This window comes from Cimex lectularius, unplaced genomic scaffold (assembly GCF_000648675.2).
Source record: "Cimex lectularius strain Harlan isolate CLEC.00 unplaced genomic scaffold, Clec_2.1 scaffold214, whole genome shotgun sequence".
In the NCBI taxonomy this organism is placed as follows: Eukaryota; Metazoa; Arthropoda; class Insecta; order Hemiptera; family Cimicidae; genus Cimex; species Cimex lectularius.
In genome coordinates, this window is record NW_019392963.1 from 716537 (window position 1) to 724647 (window position 8111).

Below are 8111 nucleotides of genomic sequence, written 5' to 3' on the forward strand. Positions count from 1 at the left end.
TAATTTTATTTTTTTGCAACAGGGGAAGAGATAAGATGGAAAGAGAAAAGAAAAAGAGATCATTGATGCGTGTCCCCTGCTCCTGCACCGACAAATATTGTGAGTGAGCGTTTTTGTTATTTTTCAAATAATTTATTATTATTATTATTTGATCTATTTTCATTTGACGAGGTGTACTTTCCTTTAATTTTTTTTTACATAAAAATTATAAGTTCAGTTATTTATTTTGTTATTTTTGTTTTAATTCCTTGGAGTGCTCCTCATAAGTTTTTCGGAATTCCGGACGGACTCCGACTCCCAGGACAATAAAGAATCCGACTATGAAGTTGATTACAAAATTGAAGGACAACTTTCTTGCTTTACGTCACCTTTGCAAAATAAACCGATGTAAGATGACCCGCTCTTTAGGTATAAGGTTTATGAGGGAGTATAAAAGTTTCCTTTGATTTAAACAATTATTGTTAAACCAACTTTGCTTATATTTACTTCTAATTGAAGAATCAACATCTAATTTATTATTAATATGAGCACATTTCTTAATTGACAACGTTAAAAAATTACATAGTACTTAGAGAGATGCGATTTTCATCTGATGCCACTAGGTTTTCTAAGTCCTGTTTATATTATTATTGTGTCCGAACGACGAAAAACCAGTGAATAAACACATGTTGTGAATACAGAAGACATGCTTCTAAATTCTGGCTTCTATTGACAGTAGGGGTCTGGAAAAGGGGTGTTATTCAGGGTGACAACAGTCAATTGTGTCTACATATCCGGAAGATGTTTTGTCGAGGTTTACGTCGTCTCGCCCACAATAAGCACAACTAATAATATTATGAGATTCTAAGAAGACGTATTTAATCTTTTTATTCATTTTCACCAGTATAAATTCAATTTAGTGGTTAAAATGTAAACCGCTTCAAGTTGCGGTAATCGTTTTAAAGGATATAAGTTTCAGGGTTTCTACTGTTTTCTCTCAAAATTGAAACGTTACCGTAAAAAATAAAAAGAAGACCTGTCAATAAAACCATCATGATTTTGTTTACAAAGAAAGACGCCCTAGAAAGACTTCAGCTACATGGGCTAAATTAAGTTTTAATTCGCTTTCACTCTAAAAAAGTGAAATATAAGCGGCACCTTTGACATAAAATCTTCAAACCATAATCAATTTGTGAAAAAACCGGGGACTATTTCTAGAGATGTTGCTGTGCCCAGCAGTTGTTACGCTAATGAAAACCGACGTGTCGTGTACGTCAGTATTGTTTAGAAGATTAGGCCCTATAGGATTACTTCGATTTCCTCTGCTTATCGGGTAGTGCTTTCGAATCTAAGACCAATTTAATTTTTCGTCCATGTAGAGGTTAGAGCAATGGTTTACTGGGTAGTGGAGGCACAAGATCCAATAGCCTACTCACATATAAAGGAATGTAAGTAAAGCTTTGGGACGAACTTTAGACCAACAAGGTTTTCGTGATGTCTGGCAACGCCATGACTCCCATGGCAGTGAAAGAGTGGATAGATAGATAAGGAGAGAGAGAGAGAGAGAGAGAGAGAGAGAGAGAGAGAGAGAGAGAGAAAGAGAGAGTGTGAGAGAGAAAGAGAAACATAGGACATATAAGAGAGACATAGAAAGAGAGTGACATTGAAGGAGAAAGGAGAGAGCGTAAGACAGAATGAGTGAGCGAGAGAGAAAAATAAAAATAGAAAGAAAAGAGATAGAAATTCAGAAATAGCGACACAGAGAAAGAGGAAGATTTTTTTTAATACCGAAAAGTGGGATAAAGCTGACTATATTTGGCGTACGGAAGGCACTAAAACACAGTATGAGTCAGGAGGTGGTATATATGTAAATAAACTAAAAACTGGAATCCCATACGGCTTGGCAATATGGCACAGTCTTTCGTGTGGAGAATGTGGGTATTCATTCATATGCCAGAGAATACAAAAGGCAGGGTATTACTAACATACAGTCATATACTCGGACAGGCAGGCAGCACTGAACGCAACTCCCTAATCGGCAGTAAAGCCCATAACAGTTATATCCAAGCCTTGTCAGTAATTGGTGATAACTACAAAATTAACCTTGTTTTGGTAACAGAAAATAGAGAACAGAGGGCAAGAAGGAGGTCGATAAATTGGCCAAGGAAAGTTCGACGAAGATACCTATAGTTCTACAACAAAATGCCCATGGTTTAGCTTTTTTTCTTTTCTTGGTTACTACTTTTATGAACCTAGAATACAATTCCGTTGAACCGAAGAATTATTCTTATTCCATGTTCTGTTCGATCTATGTTTTTTGTAACTAAAGTTTTTCGACATACTGAATTGCCAAAACAGTATCTACTTCAAACAACCAAAAAGGAATAATTCTTCGGTTCAATGGAATTGCTGATGGATGAAAAACGCTCAGCAAATGATCTTCGCAAATACTAAGGGCTGTACTCCTAAATGTCGAGTGTGTTATGACAAGAATGAAAATAGGACTACTAACGGGAAACTTCAAAATTCGGAGGTATATGTTTTAGTCACTTGGCCCTTTTTCTTTACTATTTATGTAATTCAAGTCTTGCCAGCTGTAACTATGGCCATATAACAGTGGGGTTCTCTGTTAATTGTGATAATAACAATAGAGCAGACAAGGAGAAAAGGATCCAAGCGGGTGACGACTATATCTGGTATTTACATGTTTTCAAGACCGAGTTTGGTTCATAAGGTATCTATGGACAGAGCAATTGAATTCAAATAAGGCTAGGGCAATATGCAACGATCTTTCAGGTGGAAAACCTACTGAACACCCAGTTTGATAAAGAGACCTAAAAGCTCTGAGCCCTTTGCAGCAAGCCAAATTGACAAAAAAGTAGATCTATCAAAGAATCGGTTAAAAATAAGTTCTATATGTATTGGGATTTTTTCCAGGACTGAAAAAATCATCAAAAGACCATCGCCGAACTTAAGGCAACAAAAGGACTGAGGACAGGATAGTACACACTCTGAAGGATATATAAAATAATATTTATCGCTGTTCCCAGGGTCATAAAATGGCCGAGTCTTTTAACCATAACCTTCATTTTAGCGGGTCAGGTAATTTATATTTTATCAGTTGTTATTCGATTACTACAAACCATTGATAACTTGACTAATCACTGCATGAAAAGTCCAACATTTCTCATATTTTATGTTAATTTCAAACAATATGGAATTTTGATTGACGAGTTTTCTAAATAGAAATGTGATACATGCTGGAATGTTCCCAGGCTTTACTTTGCACCTGTTTAACGTGAATGTCGGAGATGGTTATAGAAATAGAAACACGTCTAACTCGAAACTTGATATTTACTCTCGAGAAATTGTATTAACTCCATTCTCTTTCAAATATGTTTCAAAATCGTAAATTTGTCGGAGATACAAGACCCAACGAAAACATCAACAACATTGTTTCCGCTCGTTTTAAACGAGCGTAAATAAATTTACACCACGATGTGTTATCTATGTATTAACGAGAGCATATTTGGAAAACTTGCTTGTACCGTGGTTCTTAAGTAATACATTTTATAATTGCACATCAACTCAATTGCACGGGCATTTAATCGCGTGGTAAATTTTCTTATGAACGCGATAACCTTTATATTACAAAAGGAAAACTATTCACTTTGTTTATGTAGTTTATGTACACATTTTTCATGTGAAAAAAAAAACAGGATAAAAACTAAACTTTCCGTGCTCTTATTAAAGATATTCATATCGTGAGTTGGAGTTCTTCGGAACAACGATGGTAGTCGTCTGGACACCCGGACAGGATGGGCTGGAGGGCAACGGATGTGCAGACGAGATTGAGAAAGCTGGGACGTCTTGCCCTCCAGACAAAACCACCGCGATCCGGCACTGAGACCCTTTTTGAACAGTAAAAAAATTGATAAATGAAGATTGGCAGCGTTTAGATGGGCCAGATCGTCTGAGAGAAGGGTCGCACTGTTTCGTGTCAAGATCATGGCTGAGCGATGGCCCACAGAAAGTCTGAAACGCAATGAAGGAATGTTGTTCGAGCGTATGAAGATAGGTCATACCCGATGACTCACGGACACCTGCTTTTGCAGAAAACCCCGCGCAGGTGTCCCGCTTGTAGAGAAAGATAGCTGAATGTGGCACACTTGTTGGGTCCTTTGTTGTAGAGATGTTTTGCTGTTAGATACGTCGTAGGTTATGGACATTTCAAAAGCCAAACTCAATGCACTTGTGAAAATTATTACTTTTTTACTATCCTGTTCTATTTTCTTTTCAGTGTCTCCAAATCAAGTCGCGTCATGTCAAGATTTGATGATAAGCCAGTATATACGAGATGGGCATTATGTCTAATCTTGTTTTAAGTTAATGTCTATTGCGGCTACTTTAAGGTATTTGGCAAGCAATTTATTGTCTACATTGCCATTATGGCTTTAATTCAATTCATTTTATAGAGAACGACTTTCCAGAGATGAGGCTGAAAACAGAGTACATCAATGATGATGATAGATGCTAGGATGTCGGTTGTTCCCCAAGCACTGCAGGCTTCTGACTTAGTGTACTTTCCGAGATCCTTACTTCAGTGAACTCGATTCTTCTAAGGAGTGCTTCGCCATTGACTGTCTATGCTAGAATTTCTTTCCCTGGGTTTTCTTCGTATTGCGCGTTATCCGTCCACTGAGCAGTTGCTTTGCATTAAAAAGTGATACATGTGGCTGTTTCTTTTTCCATATTGAATATGCTAAAAATTTAATATACCCATGTTATTCTGAGTTTTTGAGTTGCAACGGGTATATAATCCTATCACAACTCTGATTTTAGCCCTCTCCTACTATAGCAGTGAGTTTGCCAGACTTTTGAGGATGTTTTATGTTAGCTTAATGTTTCTATCTCTATGTTTGTATTTTTTATCCCAAGAATTGTTTCAGAACCTCTGGCCAGTGTGTCTGCCTTTTCGATTTTCTGACATTTCCTTGTTTCCTTGCAGCCAAAGTATAATACTCAATTTAGTTATATCGACAACTTATTTGTAGACATCATTTCCACAGAAAAAGTAAGAATCAAAGTTAACAAAAGAAAAATCAACGAAATAAATAAACACCAAACAATAACAAATAGTCAACATAACAAAGAAAAAACATATTAACAAACAAACTTGAAATTAAAACAGCACGAACGACCTTCAATAATACACGTTAATTATTAAAAAGGAACACGTATGCACAGTGATACATTTATATCGTATAAATATATTGGACAGACAGGAAAAAAATTGAAAGGACTATTCAACCACACCCCCAGATCCTTAAAGACTGGACGGGATAATAAATTACGCCACACACTTAACACACCATCACGAACATTTAACGCATTGCAGAGCTTAAAATTATAGAAACAAATATTCCAACTTCCACTCCCCTAACAGCACTACTTACAAAAAAAAAAAAAAACACTGGAACTGTTTAACAAAAGATAACCTTGAGGCAAACACGATATACAAGCCAAAAACTTACAATACACAAAGAAAATTATTAAAAAAACCGACCAGGACCGCGCCCCTAGTGGCAACCATTCGACCTCACGGTATATAAAGACCTTTATGGAATACTAGAAAACAATTCCTGACTGAAGATGGTGCAAAGCCGAACACGAGTAACATTACAAATCCGCAAAGTGTAGACGGACCTTGTGCGGGTTCTTTGAATTCTACGAACGCAAACCCTACAAAGTGCATTTTTCGATTACCTTCTGAAAAGATATAGAAATCGGTAGTTGGCATCATGATGAAATGGAGCTATCATATCTATTTTTGCAGGATGAAGCTCTCCCTGAAGAGGGCAATGAACGCATTAAAATTATTCAATGTTCACTAGTTTCGTGGTCCGCTTGACCAATTAATATCATACAATTAATTAAGGTTTTTAGTTGAGATAAAAAAGTCAATGGCACGAGCGGGATTCGAACCCACGATCTTCGGCTTGATACGCCGCTGCTCTACCACTTGNGAGCAGCGGCGTATCAAGCCGAAGATCGTGGGTTCGAATCCCGCTCGTGCCATTGACTTTTTTATCTCAACTAAAAACCTTAATTAATTGTATGATTATTCAATGTTTTTTCTTCTTTAACAATTGCATTTCTGTTTCCTCGATTATTTTTAATACAATCTGAATTTCTCATATTAACCCATTACTTGTTTTAAACTAAACAATTCCGCGAATTTTTTAAATTGTAAATAAAAATTTAATCGTACAACCTCTCCTTATTTGTCTGTTTTTGAAAGCGTTTCCAGTCTAGTGATGTCCTTCAATTTTATTCACCTTACGAGCAAGTATAATACACAATAATTATAATAACCCAGAATAAACAACGTGCATTTAACAACTATGAACACGCATTATAAAGAAAACAATGTCAAAAAGGAAATAAATGTATTTGGTACCAGTTTACAACGCCTAGTCAAAATGTCAAAAACGTGTAGTAGATTTTGTTTTATTTAGGAATCGTAAATGATAAACGATAAACGACCTTTTTTTGTATTTGCATGCCTGTTGTGTTGAAAATTCCGGCTATGGATGGACAGTGTTTACCCTCTTTCCACTTCTTACAGAAGGGGTCGTTAGAAAAAACAAATGGGTAAATACAATCCAAGTCTTTGTTTCAAACATTGGTTTCTTCAGTAAAAATGGTTCGATTCTGTCCTCACTTGAAGCACAAATGAATTATATTTTGGGACAAAACAAAGCTTGATGGATTAACGAATATTAAATCTGTCTATGTATAATTAATGGCTCCCCAAAATGGACTAGATTTTTTTAAATCATTCGTGAACTGAATGTCGAGTCAAAGAATAATTGAATTTGGATATCTTTCATTGTATCCTTTTGCAAAATACTCCGCCTTAGGATTAACTTGCAGAAAAGAAAACTGAAATCTAATTGAGCTTTGATTTTGCGTGATGTACAACACACCTCATTCCGTGAAAATATTATATATTTTTTTAAACTATTTTATTTGTACTCTACACATATTAGTACACATTAAAAAACGGTTTATTCACACGGTTGCAGAACTAACACTAATTCTAGCAATGCACACAGAGGACATATGCAATAAGAAACGACCTAATGCTGACACTCAGTTTGAATGATTAGGCAGTTAATGCGATGTGGCTGGTTCTCGGGATTGGTGTGAAACATTTGGAATTGGGAACGGATCAGTTCCTTGGCAAAAAAAAAAAAAAAGAATGTTAAGGTCGTTGCGGATAGTGAGATATGTGACGTAGTAAAGAGCTTTGACGATTTATCTGAGGACAAGACAGATTTCGTACTAGACGTCTTCGCACTTGTCGAAGCCTTTTGTTAAGGTATTCACTCTACCAAAAGCCTTTGATACGTCTAGGAACGCACCTAAGCCATACTCTATATTCTCCAGAGGAGTGTTAAAAACTCTGAAACCTTATAGGATCACGGATTGATGAGGACGGAAGCCGAATTGATGTGAAGGAACGATTTTATGTCTATCTAAGACGAGCGTTAAGCGCTTTAAAGGAGACTTTCAAGAATTTTGGACATTGCAGGAACAACACGGCTGATGACTTTGTAATATCATACATGGTTGAGAGGTTTATTATATGTTTAAAATATAAACAAATGGCCTTTACTTTTGTAAAATTGTCCACAACGAAAAAAATTTAAAAAACATTCTTTAATAAAGTTTTTTATCGTTTTCAATTTTTTTTAATCTTAATTTTTCTCTGATTTTCCACCACTTTGGACTCGACCTAAAAACTCCTCAGGTAATTAAAGTTTTATTTATTTTTCTACCTTAAAATGAAATTTATTTGGCTGGGTCAACAATGGTGGTTTAGCGAAACGAATTACGTTCTCGTAACGTTTCAGTGAACCGTAATTTATTATTGATTTCCCGTGTTATTATTGTAAAACAATGTTTTAAAAAAAAGTGGTAGAGAAACATTGAATAATATTAAATTGTGCGATTTAACCGGAGTGGTGAACTTAGCTTATCTGTCCGGCTGGTCTTTGGCATTTCCCCATCTTCCCCAGACACAACAACGTGTCAAAATGCCAAAAATCGTCTGCTAGATCAACTTA

At 36.0% G+C, this 8111-nt stretch overlaps 1 long non-coding RNA gene across 1 annotated transcript in view; it reads left to right on the top strand.

Annotated features, from left to right (window-relative positions):
* The window catches only part of LOC106671083, a 12464-nt gene extending 7425 nt beyond the window's left edge, over positions 1-5039 (top strand). The window contains exons 3-6 of the long non-coding RNA XR_002910779.1: positions 23-99; positions 2917-3081; positions 4280-4391; positions 4455-5039. This is a non-coding gene — a long non-coding RNA (uncharacterized LOC106671083). The remainder of the gene's footprint in view (positions 1-22; positions 100-2916; positions 3082-4279; positions 4392-4454) is intronic.
* The last annotated feature ends 3072 nt before the right edge of the window (positions 5040-8111 follow it).